The sequence below is a fragment of the Papio anubis genome, unplaced genomic scaffold (assembly GCF_008728515.1).
Source record: "Papio anubis isolate 15944 unplaced genomic scaffold, Panubis1.0 scaffold131, whole genome shotgun sequence".
Classification (NCBI taxonomy): domain Eukaryota; kingdom Metazoa; phylum Chordata; class Mammalia; order Primates; family Cercopithecidae; genus Papio; species Papio anubis.
The window spans coordinates 56,700-70,444 of NW_022161259.1; the positions used below are offsets into that span (position 1 = coordinate 56,700).

Below are 13,745 nucleotides of genomic sequence, written 5' to 3' on the forward strand. Positions count from 1 at the left end.
TGAAATGTAAAGAATTAGAGTGGAAGTAGGGGAGGGCATTTTGGGTAGAAAGAGTGGCATGAACACAGTGTGGCGATAAGAATGAGCATCACACCTCAGGGAGACATGGGGAGGGCAGTGCAGCCTAGAATGAGAAAGGCCTTGGTTGTGGGGGAGCAATCAGGGCAGACTACCAAAAGGGTCATGGAGTCACCATGCAACACAAAATTAGAAACCCTAAACCATTGGTCTCAGTACTGTGGGCCTGAGACGCAGAGTGGGGCATGGGGTGGGGCATCTAGTCACAGATTTACCGCCTCAACATGCAAGTCTGTTCCCATAGCTGCAAATAGTCTATTCTAATCAACACTAGAGGGGGTTAGCCGCCAGCATGTGAACCCTCAGGTGTCTGCGGCAGGGCAGCTGCCCCAGCGCCACACACTCCCAAGCTGATTCATACTTGTGTCTGGTGACACCTGGGTCTCATCTGTCCTGACAACAACAATGAGAATCACCCAGACAGTCTGTGCAAGAATGTCTCCTAGTCCAATTTCTGGTGTGATTGTTTTCAAAGCTGCAATAGAACTCTAGTCCCTCCTGGATTTCTTGAGGAGAAAATAACAGTTATTTACTTATTGGGTCTATTAAAAATGCACCCATTATCTGAATGCCTCTAGGCAACCGCACAAAAATATATTTTTAAAAAGATGAGAATCCAATTAAGCAGAGATGCAGATGCTCCTGCAGCAAGTAGGCCAACCAGGCTGTTCCCTGAAGGGTGGATGAGAGCCCAGGAGCAGGATACCCTTGCCTGCCAGTCAGTGCACCCAGGTTTCTCTAAGCCAGAAGGGGAGGAGCTGCAGAGATGCAACCGTCCACCCTGTGGTTTCCCATTCTCCTGCTCTGTTTCTTGCCAGCCTTGGACTTCTACAATAGCACTCAGACTGGGCTTAGTGTCTGTGATGAGGTCAGGAAGGAATGCAAGGTAGCTGAGGTAGAAACACCTAGGTCGGAGGTTTGGAAAACGCTGTTAATTAGCTGCCTTGTATGTTATTTTGGCTTCTTGCTCAGCCACAATCTGAAATAGTTTTACAGTAGACTGTACTGTTCCTCCAGAAATCTTGTGAGATAGGTAGTGATCATGCCAAAACTCGCATCTGATGATGTCACTCCCTACTGAAACTCTTCCCGGATTCCCAATGCTTTAGGGTCAAGATCCCTCCCTCACATGGTACGTGTGGCACTTGGCGGTCAGATTCCAGCCTAATTCTAATTCTCCTCACACACACACCCCAACCCTACTCTAGTCACACACAACTACCTGTAGGTCCTCAATCTGTTTCCAACTAGTCTACACATCTAGGTCTTTAAAAGCTATCTTATCTCTATATTATCAGTATCGCACCTTCTGCAACTGGACACTTTTTCCTCACCCTTCAGGTCGGCAGAGGCGCCACCTACTCCTGGAAGACTTCCCTGGCCTTCCATTCTGGAACAAGGGCTCCAAGTCCTGAAGAATCTGAGCGCACTGTATTGTGACCTCTTGCTGACACGTCTGTCTCTCTGGTCAGAACATGAGTTACTCAAACAGAAGGTCTTGTCATTCTGCTCAGGGGTCTCCGTGCCTAGCAGAGAGCATCAAAGCTAAAACAAAGTCCTCCTCTAAGACCCAGTACTGAACCTCGAGTTCTTGAAACCTCAGGCTTTCCTCTCCTGTAAAATAGACATTATAATATTAACTGCTGCCTCATTTAAAAAACTGAAGATGTAGTGAGACATTACATAGAGACAGCAAACCTGAGCATCTTGTGCCTGGTACGTGACCATTGTTGACAAGACAGAAGGAACAGGTACATAGCATATGTCATTGACTTTTTCCAAAGAAGAGACTGAGCTCAGAAAAGTGAACTGACTTGCCTGGAGTTGCACAGTAGATAGGAAAATGGCAGAACTAGCATACAAACCTGGCCTCAGCTGACTTCAAAACCCTTCTCATTTTCTGTGCCATTCACAAGCTCTGCAGACCGGAGATACAACTCACTAGCTGATCTCTGCTGAAATGGCAAACCCAAGGCAAAGGCACCTCCTCTCCAGGAAAACTTAGACTTTTGGGTCCTGCTGGCTGAAGAATTCAGAAATCTTTCTTCACCTTGATTATCTGTGGCAGTGATTCCCGAAAACATTTGTTTGTTTTCTGTAGACATAGTTGTTTATATCTGGGAAACAATTTTGTTTACTGGAATAAGCAATGGACTGGGAGTCAGCTACTACCCAATAAAACGGCATTATTTAATCAATTCTTTCCTGACGCTTCCTTTTCCCCATTGCAAAATGAAGATTTTGGAATGAATCACCTCTATGGTCCCATCCATCTCTAAACATCTGTGTTACATATGTGAAATAAGACAGCTAATGCATCCCAAAACCAAATTGGTCTTGAATTGCCCATTCTACCAAATAGCACACATTTCTGCTTCCCTCCTTGAGTTTCAATTATCAGCAGCTATGAGTTTGTTGCTGCTCTCCACCAAGGTGAGGTCACAGTGGTGAGGTCAGCTAGGGAGAAAACATTCGTGTCAAATACAGATGGTTCAAGCCTCCCTAAGCTCCTCAGTCTCCTGGGGAGGGAGAAGCAGGTGCAGGACATGTAACCTGCACTTTTCCCCAGCACCCTGCTCAGAGGCCAGCTCTTCTCTGCTCCTCAGGTCCAGTGAGGGGATTATCCTGGAAAAGGAAAGACTTAAGAGAACTAACACCTCCCATCAGCTACACTGCACAACATTGATTCGACTGTGGGCCCAGCAATTGCTACTAAGAGACCATTCTCCACGGGGATAGCAGCTGTGGTTGCATTAACTGTCTAGGGGGACCTGCCTCCCCAGGGGCTCCCGCATGCACTCAGCCCCACAGCCCCGCTCAGAGAGAGCTTCACTTTCAAGGAAAGCAGCATGTTTACCACCTATGTGTTCACGCACAGGGAGCCTGAGACCTGCATCATCAGTGCGATCATTCACAGAGGGACTGACTTTGCTGCAGCTGCGAATATCATTGTCATAAACTTTTCTGTCTGGACTAGATCATGGAGAGTCATCAGATAACCCTCCTTACTTGTTGTTAGAGTCAGGGAGCTACCATTGAGATCTCACATCTACTCTAGGCTGCCCTTTATTTACTGAAGAGAAGGTCCCTGTTTGCCGGCACCATCATTGTGGCTGGGCTCAGACAATGCTCAGATTGCTCTGTCTACCATCACATCATCAGCATTTCTTCTATTCACACTAGTCCCATTCATCTGGATAGGTTTGTAGTGGGGATTAAATAAATTAATACCCGCAAAGCTCCTACAACAGTGTCTGGTACATAGTAAGTGGTATAAAAGTATTAGTTGTTATTTTTATTTATTCACTGCAATAAGTATGCAGGGAGCACTTACAAAGTGTTGGGAAATGTACCAGGCATTGAATACATAACAGTGGACAATGGCGGCCTGCTTCCTCCTAGCCCTCAAGGAGCTTAGACTCTATGGACAGAATCTGTGGGCATTCACAGAGGCTTCCCCAGAGGATAAAAACCTGCCCTGTGAAGTGAGAAGAGCAGTCATTCAATTTCCCACTTCCCAAGTTGAGAGGTTAGCTCAAAGTGACCTGCTGCTTGAGAGGCAGGGGAAGGGAGGCACCCTCTGAGCCTCCCTTTGAGCTTACCAAGGCAACCAGACGTCAAAGCTGGTCCCCTAGACTAAAAGCCTATCCCACGTTTTTTCAACCTCATGTTTATCTACAGAAAAACCATTTTTGTAAGTCCCCCAGATTTTGTCTCCTAGCAGAGTCTTTCCAGTTAGAATTAATCCCCAAAATGACCCTTTCAGCAAAATTGTCTGTGAGAGTTAATATTGTCAACTTTATTGGATTGAAGGATGAAAAGTATTGTTTCTAGGTGTTGCCAGAGGAGATTAACATTTGAGTCAGTGGACTGGAAGAGACAGACCCACCCTCAATGTGGGTGGGCACCATCCAATCAGCTGCCAGCATGGCTAGAAAAAGCAAGCAGAAGAAGGTGGAAGGGGCAGACTTGCAGAGTCTTCCAGCCTTCATCTTTCTCTTGTGCTGGATGTCGAACATCAGACTCCAAGTTCTTTGGCTTTTGGACTTATGGACTTATACCAGTGGCTTGCCAAGTGCTCTCAGGGGTTTGGCCAGAGATTGAAGGCTGCACTGTCAGCTTCCCTACTTTTGAGGTTTTGGGGCTTGGACTGGCTTCTAAACCAATACTGGTTTTCTTGCTCCTCAGTTTGCAGACACCCTACTGTGGGACTTGACCTTGTGATCGTGTGAGTCAATTTTTCTTAACAAATTCTCTTTCATTTATACGTATATCCTGTTAGTTCTGTCCCTCTAGAGAACCCTAATACATTGTCCTTTGTCCCTAAAAAAAATCGAGAAAATGATCCCATGGCCACTCTCAGTCACCCCATTTTTGGTACCCCATAAAATCTTATTAGGTGATGCTTGATGCTAAAAGATCAGTCTCTCCACTGCAGCTAAAACATTTCACCATCTCCTTTTCATAATACATGGAGAATAGTCACTCAACCCCCTCCAGTGAATACCCCTGGGAGGAGTGGCCAGACTTCTGAAATGCCAACCATACATCGCCTCAAGAAAGTCTGGAATTCGTCTTAGGAATTGATTTTAATTGATTCAGCATTCAACAAATATCAAGTACATAGTATATGCTAGGCACTAGGGGATGAAAAAAATAATAAACATTTCTTCAAGTAGCTCACATTCCTGAAGGGAAGACAAATGTAGACAACTTACAATACAGTTGAATGAGTTTGATAATAGAAATATGCATCTAGTGGCTCCTTGTTGCAGGGTAATTTGTTTAAAATGTTATCCCATTGTTGACAGGCTTTTCATCCTCAACTACTGCTGCTGCCCATCTTCTCTGGCAATTCCCTGGATATGCCATATTGATTAATTCCTTCACCTGCCATGCCCTTCTCTACTGCTCCTTGTCCATATAGCAAACTCCTATTCATCCTTTAAAACCCTTTTCAGACTATTCCAACCTTTTTTTTTTCAGATGGATTCTGGCTCTGTTTCCCAGGCTGGAGGGCAATGGCACAATCTTGGCTTACTGCAACCTCTGCCTCCTGGGTTCAAGCCATTCTCCTGCCTCAGGTTCCTGAGTAGCTGGGACTACAGGCTCGCAACACCATGCCCAGCTAATTTTTTTGTATTTTTAGTAGAGACGGGGTTTCACCATTTTGGCCAGGATGGTTTTGATCTCTTGAACTCGTTATCCACCCATCTAGGCCTCCCAAAGTACTGAGATTACAGGTGTGAACCACCATGCCCAGCTGACTATTCCAACCATTTTAAGCATTCTCTTTTCTATACTATTGATTTACTTTTCCATATTTCTATTTTCACACATGATGTTCTATAAGCTAATGAATTATTTGTGTATCCACATTCTTTACCACACCATATGTTTCTTCAGGGCCTAATACAGTACCTAACCTATAATAGATATTCTTAAATGTTCATTGATGTGTATAAGATACAATAGTAATATTACTATGACCACCACTAATTGCTACTATTTTTGGAATTTTCATTAGCCAGGCATTATGATAAGTGCCTCATGTGTATTTCTTCAGTTTTTCCTCAAAACAATGTGGAAGCATCATAGATGTCATCTCTAGTCCGTTATCTTTCACAGATAATGTATTGTATAAATTATTACTCTCTTCCACTTCTCTCTCTCTCTCTCTCTCGTACACATCCATGCAATCTTATAAGCCATCTCGGAACCTCATTTACTATTTTTAGGGGTTCATAATCTGACTTAGCTATCTCACTTCTGCATTCCCACTGTACCCTGCATATGTCCATGTAAGTGCATCTTAGTCTAGTATAACTATTGATTTGGTTGTTTGCTTCCTTCTTTAGAAATTCCTTGAAGTCAGGCATGGCCCCTTCCCTTTTTTATCCCAAATGACTGTCATGGTGCCTATAATATAATAAGTGTTAAATAAATATGTATGGTAAAAGGAAAGAAGAAAGGAAGAACGGAAGAGAGGAAATAAGAGAGAAAGAACAATATTTTCCATGGACCAGGTGAGTTGGTTCATGGAAAACAGTCAAGCAAAGGAAAAACAGCAAGATCAGTGGGCATATTTGTGTCTTTATAACTAGTGAGTTATCAATCACTTGCTATATGACAATCATCCTCATTTTACAGAGAAAAAAACTAGGGAATCTTAGTGAAACAACCATCATATTCTCAATTGACCTTAGACAAAGAACTCTTTTACTTCTATCCTATTGCTTTAACTCTTGGATACAATACTTCTCACTGACAACCCCACTGGTCTCTTGCATGCCTTATCTCTCCAAGCAAAAGTGGGCAGGACCAATGGAAATTGTGTATGTATCCATTTATTTAATAACATTTCTTACTATCAATTCTGTTCCAGGTCCTCTACCAGGCACTGGGGACACAGGGTGCAGTCCTGTAAGAGCTTTCCAGAAAGGCAATTATACACCATTTTTGTGCAGCCTACGATTCAGACCATCCAAAGTTAGCACATGGTGTTAATGGTGGAACCACCTCTGTGCTCAGGTAGCCAATAAAGCTTTTAAATCTACTTAAGAAGCAAGGAAAGAGAAAGAATAAACGCCTGAAATTGAATTGGCCTGGGATTTTAGCCTGTGATTTGGAGTGACTTTGGGGGAAAACAAGTTAGGCATAGACAAATAAATGTAACACGTGTCCACATGATTTTTCCCACGTCATATTAAACAATCATTTTATCTATGATAAATGCATTTCCAGAGAAAATCTCCAGATTTATTAGAAGCCATTTACAAAAACCAGGCAACTTGCAGTTCCTACTACCCACATTTTGTTATCTGACTTGTAGCCAACCTCCTGCAGATCCCAAAACTCGTCATGTCCCTAAGACACAGAGGGAAATGTGGGCGGTGCTCACAACTCCCCATGGAGGAGAATACTCAGAGTGGTCCCACAGTCCTCCCTGGATCTCTTTGTCCATCCTTTCCACTAATAGTACAATGCAACAGGTGTATCACCCTCCTCCCAGTTCCCAACTTCCACGCGAGGCCATTCCTCACGGTTGGTCTAGTCCCCAAAGAGCCACTCGCTAACTCTCAGCTGGTTAGTTTTATAGGATCAGCCAGGTTCCCATTTAGGCTGAGGAGAAGGAAATCCAGCTCCTTTGGGTTCAGAAGCAAGCCCTTTCCGCCCCCGACCCTGCCGCCCCATCTAGAGGCACTGCTTCTCTTACCCTTCACCCTGTGACCTCTCAGACACCTGTGGGAAGGTCCCAGGCAAGTATCAAGGGATCACCCAGTACCTGATACCCAAAGCGCTCCCCACCCACCTGGGCTCCACAGACAGCAGGAAGGGGATTATAACCTGTAATTTCTCATCTCGGTTAGCAGGTGACAGGCTCCCATAATATGGCATCCATATGGCGTCACCCCTTCTGTTGAGCACAATTTTAGGGCAAGATTCATACCGCTTCTCTCTGTGCTCAAAATAGATGCCCAAAATTGGGATAGAATTTACATAAGTTGGCTGAAGAGACTGTGTTCAATTAAAAAGCTTTTGTTGCCAAGGAATTTTTTTAGTTGATACATATGCTCCTTTATTGCAGTCCTTTGGGGGGAAAGATTGCGGCACTCTCTCTTCTCTCTCTCCGTCTTCCTCCTGCTCTGCCTCCCCCACTTAGTAAATAAGGAGGGGGGTGGATATCTCCCCGGAAGCCTGAGTGAGCAGCAAATGAAGAAACCACCCATATGGAAATAACAGGAACCCTGGCCCATGAGAAATAGAAGCCAGTGATGCCCTCTTGCCTAGCCTGGGGCAGTGCAAGCCAAAAAGCTCCTCTCTGTGTGTATTCTGGCCTCTGCCCCAGAAAGAATGGGTCCTCCCACTTGCAATCACCGTAAATCCAATGGGATGTGTTTTCCGTTGCACTGACACTGAAGTATGTATTTAAAAATATTGAGTGTGTTTTTTCAATCATGAAATGATACCGTTCTTGTGCAAAAATTTGGGAAGAACAAATTTTTGTGGAAAAGTGGAAAGGAAGAAAAAATTCACTGGCAATTTTACCATTCAGAGAACTCTTAACACCAAAGAGTATTTCCTTCCAGCCTTTAGTGAAACTGTGTATATTCACACAAATCTGGGATCGTCAAATATAAATACTTTTGCATCTTGGCATTTTTGTGGAACATTGTATCATAATTTCCTGAACATTTTTCTATACCAAGTACATTTTAGGAACAGCACTTTTAATAGCAAAAAACTATAAGGTATTTAACCATTTCTCTATTTGGGATATTTATGTTATTTCCAATATTTTATTGCTATCTATATTTAAATATTGCTGCATTTAACAGCCTTGACTCTTGGTATGCATCTGAGATTACTTCTTTAGGATAAGTTTGCATGGGTTGTGACATTCCATAGAGAAGACAAGGTGCCCTGAGCTTTTTACATGCTGCAGGATTGGTTCATCTTATGATTAATGTGTGCATTTTTTACAATGCCTGCTTAGCATCAGAAGTGATGTCAGTGTTAAAGAAAGTAGTTTGTGGAATATTTTCCCATGAAAAGCTAAATAACCCTGGGTGAGATATCTGTTGCTCTTGCCTGCTCAGCCTCCATCCCCCTCATTTCTGTTTAAGAGTGTACACTTCGGCAGGGCTCGGTGGCTCACGCCTGTAATTCCAGCACTTTGGGAGGCCGAGGTGGGCGGATCACGAGGTCAGGAGTTCAAGACCAGCCTGAACAACAAGGTGAAACCCCGTCTCTATTAAAAATACAAAATTAGCTGGGTGTGGTGACACACACCTGTAATCCCAGCTACTCAGGAGGCTGAGTCAGGAGAATCGCTTAAACCCGGGAGGTGGAGGTTGCAATGAACTGAGATTGTGCCACTGCACTCCAGCCTGGGTGACATAGTGAGACTGTCTCAAAAAAAAAAAAAAAAAAAAAAAGAGTGTACACCTCTCCCCACTCTGCATTCTTGCAGTTCCAGTGGAGTCTAATGAGCCCTCACCTTTGTGTAAGGAAGCAGCTAATCAGGTCACAGTGAAGGGTGGGCCTTGGAATTTTGTCGAGAATAGGACAGAGGCTCTCTTTCCTCTGAGATTATTAATCAGGTGGAACATAAGCCCAGCAATGCTGGGAACCATCTCTGTCCCCACATGTAAAGAGTCTACACAAGAACCAAATCAACCTCAACAAAAGCAGAGCTAACAAATGGAGATAAATAGACTCCTCACAACTTTTATAAACTCTGATCTACCTGTGCCTAAAGCTAGCAAAACTACCCCCACAGATTTTGCAGTTATGTGACCCATGAAATCCCTGTTATTACTTGAAATGATTTGAATTTGATTTCCATTTGGTGCAATCAAAAATGTCCAGCTCACACAGACCAGCTTCAAGGATCAGAGGTTTGGGCTTGTCATAGCTGTGTCATCCACAAATAGGCTACGGACAAACTATGTGATCATCTAACACCTGCTGTGAGTGGGATTCGATGCTAAAATGTGCTCGTGAAACTTCAGTAATTCCAGCTCCAGGCTTCTAGAAGTGTAAAGTCTGGCAAGGTGACAGGGAAACAATACAGAAAACAAGCTAGTGTAGAACATGGGACCATGACGGGGGAACCACTGGATGTTCCTCGGGATGAGCAAGTCCTGTTGTACTGAAAAATCATTTTGTTATGGTAGGATTTAATTTAAGCCTTTACATGTTGGTGGAGTTTCCATGAGTGAAAGTAGCGAATGAAGGAATAGCATGCCAACTAAACAAAGCAGGAGCAAAAAGGCAGAAGCTGGAAAGTACTACTGGTAAGCGAACACTGAGTGTGGAACTCAAAGAGGATTCTGTCTCTCTCTTGCAAAATGTCAATAAGCCATTAACTGAAGAGGGGGCTAACCATTACCTGGAGTGTTATTATTATGAGATTATAACTGCCTGAATTACATCTTTCAATGACATATTTCAATTATTTTCTCACCTACTGAACAGAAGGCTTCTTGAGGTTAGGCATAGCCTTTACTCTGTACCCCCAGCTCTTGGCATATTGTCCTGTATTCTGCGGATATTCCCAAAAGACTCATTGACCACAAAGTAGCTTAAAGCTCATTGCAGTGTTCAACTGAACACAATCTAATAGACGTTGCAAGACAACAACCTCACCTTGTGTCAGAACCTTTCCTTGGAAGTAGAGCAGGCAAGTGAGCACATTAGTTGTTTTCAACCACTAAATGCTCTTTGGCTCTGATAAGTGTCTTATTTTCCAAGATGATACTCCTGACTCACCATGCAAGACCTAACAAGGCACCTTGCTTGTAAATAAGAATGCAATACCAATGTTGCAAATTAAATTAACAAGCCATGGACTTTGCTTTGTTTGTTCTTTTAGTTCTTCGAGCTACTCACACTCTTTTCCCACTTCCTGTCATGACCTTACTAGATGTTTCTATATAGCTGTTCTAATATCTGACCAGGTGAAAGTTGATTGGTGAGTTTCCTGGGCAGAATTTTCTGGCCCAGGGTTTCCTAGACATTCCTGATCATGAAAATCACCCGGGGAGCCTGGTAAACATGCAGATTACTGAGTCTTACCTTTGGAAAGCCTGATTCAGTAGGCTTGGATGGGGGCCCAGAAATCAGAGTTCGAAACAAGCACCCAAAGTGATGCTTTGCGTAAGTTTAGAGAACCCTGCAACAGAACAGAGCTATTCTGGCTATAACATGTTAATTAACCCCAATCATGAGCAAGTAGTTAATGTGTGTAAAAGTAGTCCCATAACATGGAAAGACAACTGTCAAGAGAATTAGATGTCATAGACTCAGATCCTGACTCTAATACTCACCGGCTGGGTGACTTTGAGCAAATTACGTAACCTCTGTGAACTTGTACTTCTGCCTTTGTCAAATGAGGAAGGCATTACTTGCCTCTTTCCCTCCAAGGAATCTAATTAGAAGATGCATGTAAAAGTGTATCATCTATGGGAGGAATTGTCAGTGTGCAGTAGTCTTGGCTGCCAGCAGAAGCCATACGATGATGTGTTTGGTGGAAGAGATGAGATAAGCCTCACCACAGTTGCCAGGGATTTGTAAATATTAGCTCCACAGAACCACTCATTGCACACTTGTCCAATTTTGTGCCAACACAACAAAGCTGGAAGGTCATCTCCATAAATAACAATTAGCATTTATTGAGCACTTACTCTACAACAGGCATGATTCTGGATTAGTTATTCAGATTCATCAATTTCATCCTCATATAAGCTCTGTGAAAAAAAAGTACTACTTTTACTGCCATTTCACAATTGGTGAAACTAAGCTGTAACTTGGGTGCAGTTAAATAACCTGCCTGAGGTAAAACTGAGGCATAGCTCAACGACCTATGAGAGGCTGCACAGCTGTCGAGGAGCAAAGTGAGGCTTTGAACCCTGTCTGGTACCAGAGCCCCTATTTCAGTCCCACGAAACCAAGGTGATTTCTCAAGGTGATGGATACTCCCCACAAGGATGGGTAGAATGTCCAAGGTCTCTAATCATCTCTTTCATTACTCCTCTAAAAAAAATGCAAAAGGTGGTAATTTCCTATAGACTACCAATTCATATCCATTTGCCTTCTCTGGAGTTCAGTTTTTCTCCCAAGTGTAACTTAGTAGCTATTACAGAATATTGGATCTTGGCCGGGCATGGTGACTCACATCTGTAATCCTAACACTTTGGGAGGCCGAGGCAGGTAGATCACAAGGTCAGGAGTTCAAGACCAGCCTGGCGAAGATGGTGAAACCTCGTCTCTATTAAAAATACAAAAATTATCCAGGCGTGATGGTGGGTGCCTGTAATCCCAGCTACTCTGGAGGCTGAAGCAGAGAACTGCTTGAACCTGGGAGGCGGAGGTTGCAATGAGCAGAGTTCGTGCCACTGCACTCCAGCCTGGATGACAGAGCGAGACTCCATCTCAAAAAAAAAAAAAAAAAAAAATTGAATCTTAATGGAATGTTAGCAAATATTTAGTCTTGGTGGGTCTCAAACTAGAGTCCCATGTACCAAACGTGCTCCTACAAATTGGTACAGCTCTTGTTTTTAGAATAGCACCTGCCTTTCAGAAAAGCACACACTATGCACTGTGGCATGTTCTACACCTGGACGTTTCACACTTGTCTGGCTCCTAAACATACTTGAATGTGCTCCTCTAATCTAGTCGCACCCCTCAAAGAGGAAACAAAGAGCTCAGACAAATGAGAAGGATTGCCCAATTTCAAAGCAAATTAATGGCTGAATCTGGAATAGATCCCAGTCTCCCAACTCTTAGATCAGTGTTCTTCCAAACCGTGACGGGGGAAATCATGGCAGTTTCCTGGCTATCCCCCCAAACACAGGAAGCACAGCAAGAAAGTGTGATGAGAGCTGAAGACGGGACAGGGAGCATTTCCTGGTCCCCAGTGAGTAAACTTTTGTTCACTCTGACCGAGGACAGGAGAGGACAGGAGCCCAGAGAGCAGCCACTTGCCCCAGACAGTGCCCAGTAATTGTAATGGTGCAGCTGGGAGTCATTATTGTCTGCCTGGAAAGCGGGAGCACTTAGGAAGGGCCCCCCAGCAGCCCAAGGAGGCAGGAGAGTCGAGGCTGCCAGTGCAATTGTGGCATTTTAATTGAAGCCTGCAAGGAAGAATACAAGAGACTGGCCGCCATCTCTTTGGCCTCGCAAAGAAAGGAGCAGGGGGAGGAAAGTGGCACAAAGCCGCCGCTCTCCGGGCTGCGTTCAGGTTGCCATCTCCGAGCGGCTTGTAGCTCTGGAGAACTTTTAATAGAATTCTGCCGAATGAAATGGGCTACAGCTGTTTGCCTTGATAAATATATTTTATGCTACATGCCTCAGCCGCCATCTGTTTGCTGATATGAGCACTTCTTCGTGGCAACTAAGGAGAAGTCATCAAAAGGCATAACAGCAGACGGGTTTGGGAGCAGGTAGGGAGGGTGAGGAGGATGGGACAGGGGAATTGTCTTCAGGCCAGAAGGAGATGGCCTGGCATAAAGAAGATGGGGGCAGGCTCAGAATAGGGAAGTGCACTGGGCAAAGCAGATAATCCACCTCCCATGCACTCTCCAGTAAGCTTTTGGCATACCCTCATTGTCTTCAGTCTCTCCTCCCTCCACCACCCACCTTTGGCCTCTAAAATTTAAACTAAGATGATAAAAAGAAGTATAACAATGCCACCTCCCAGCAAACACTGGCCCGTGGCTAGCATGCCCAGTGGCCCCTGGTAAGAGCAGCTGCTCACCTAAATCAGTCCCAGCCAACAAGGAGTCTCGGCTCCCTGCACCTGATTCCTCTGTTCACTGAGCAACAGCCTCCAGCTCCTCTGCTCGTGGCCGAATGCCCAACAAATATGAACAGGGCAGAAGCTAATGCCCCTGCAGGTAATGCAACCTAGTCAGGAGCCAAAGCAAATCAAGGAGAAGTTTTGGAGCTCTTCTGCCAAGCCTTGTGGCCACACAGCTACCCACCCCTGTGTGGACTGGAGAGATGGTTCACATATGCGTAGAATGGATTTGAGGTGGGAAGCAGGTGAGGGATGAAAAATTACCTATTGGGTAAAATGTACATGATTTGGGTGATGGTTACACTAAAAGCCCATGCAATATATCCATGCAAGGAGACTGCACTTGTAGTCACTAAATCTTTAA

General features: G+C 44.2%; 1 long non-coding RNA gene across 2 annotated transcripts in view; it reads right to left on the bottom strand.

Annotated features, from left to right (window-relative positions):
- Positions 1-13,745, bottom strand: part of LOC116272586 — a 50,683-nt gene that overhangs the window by 30,173 nt on the left and 6,765 nt on the right. The window contains exon 1 of one of the 2 annotated variants that reach the window (XR_004181239.1): positions 1,385-2,847. The exons of the other annotated variant lie outside the window; for it this stretch is intronic. This is a non-coding gene — a long non-coding RNA (uncharacterized LOC116272586). Of the gene's footprint in view, positions 1-1,384; positions 2,848-13,745 lie in introns of those variants that run through there. 2 annotated transcript variants of the gene reach the window in all.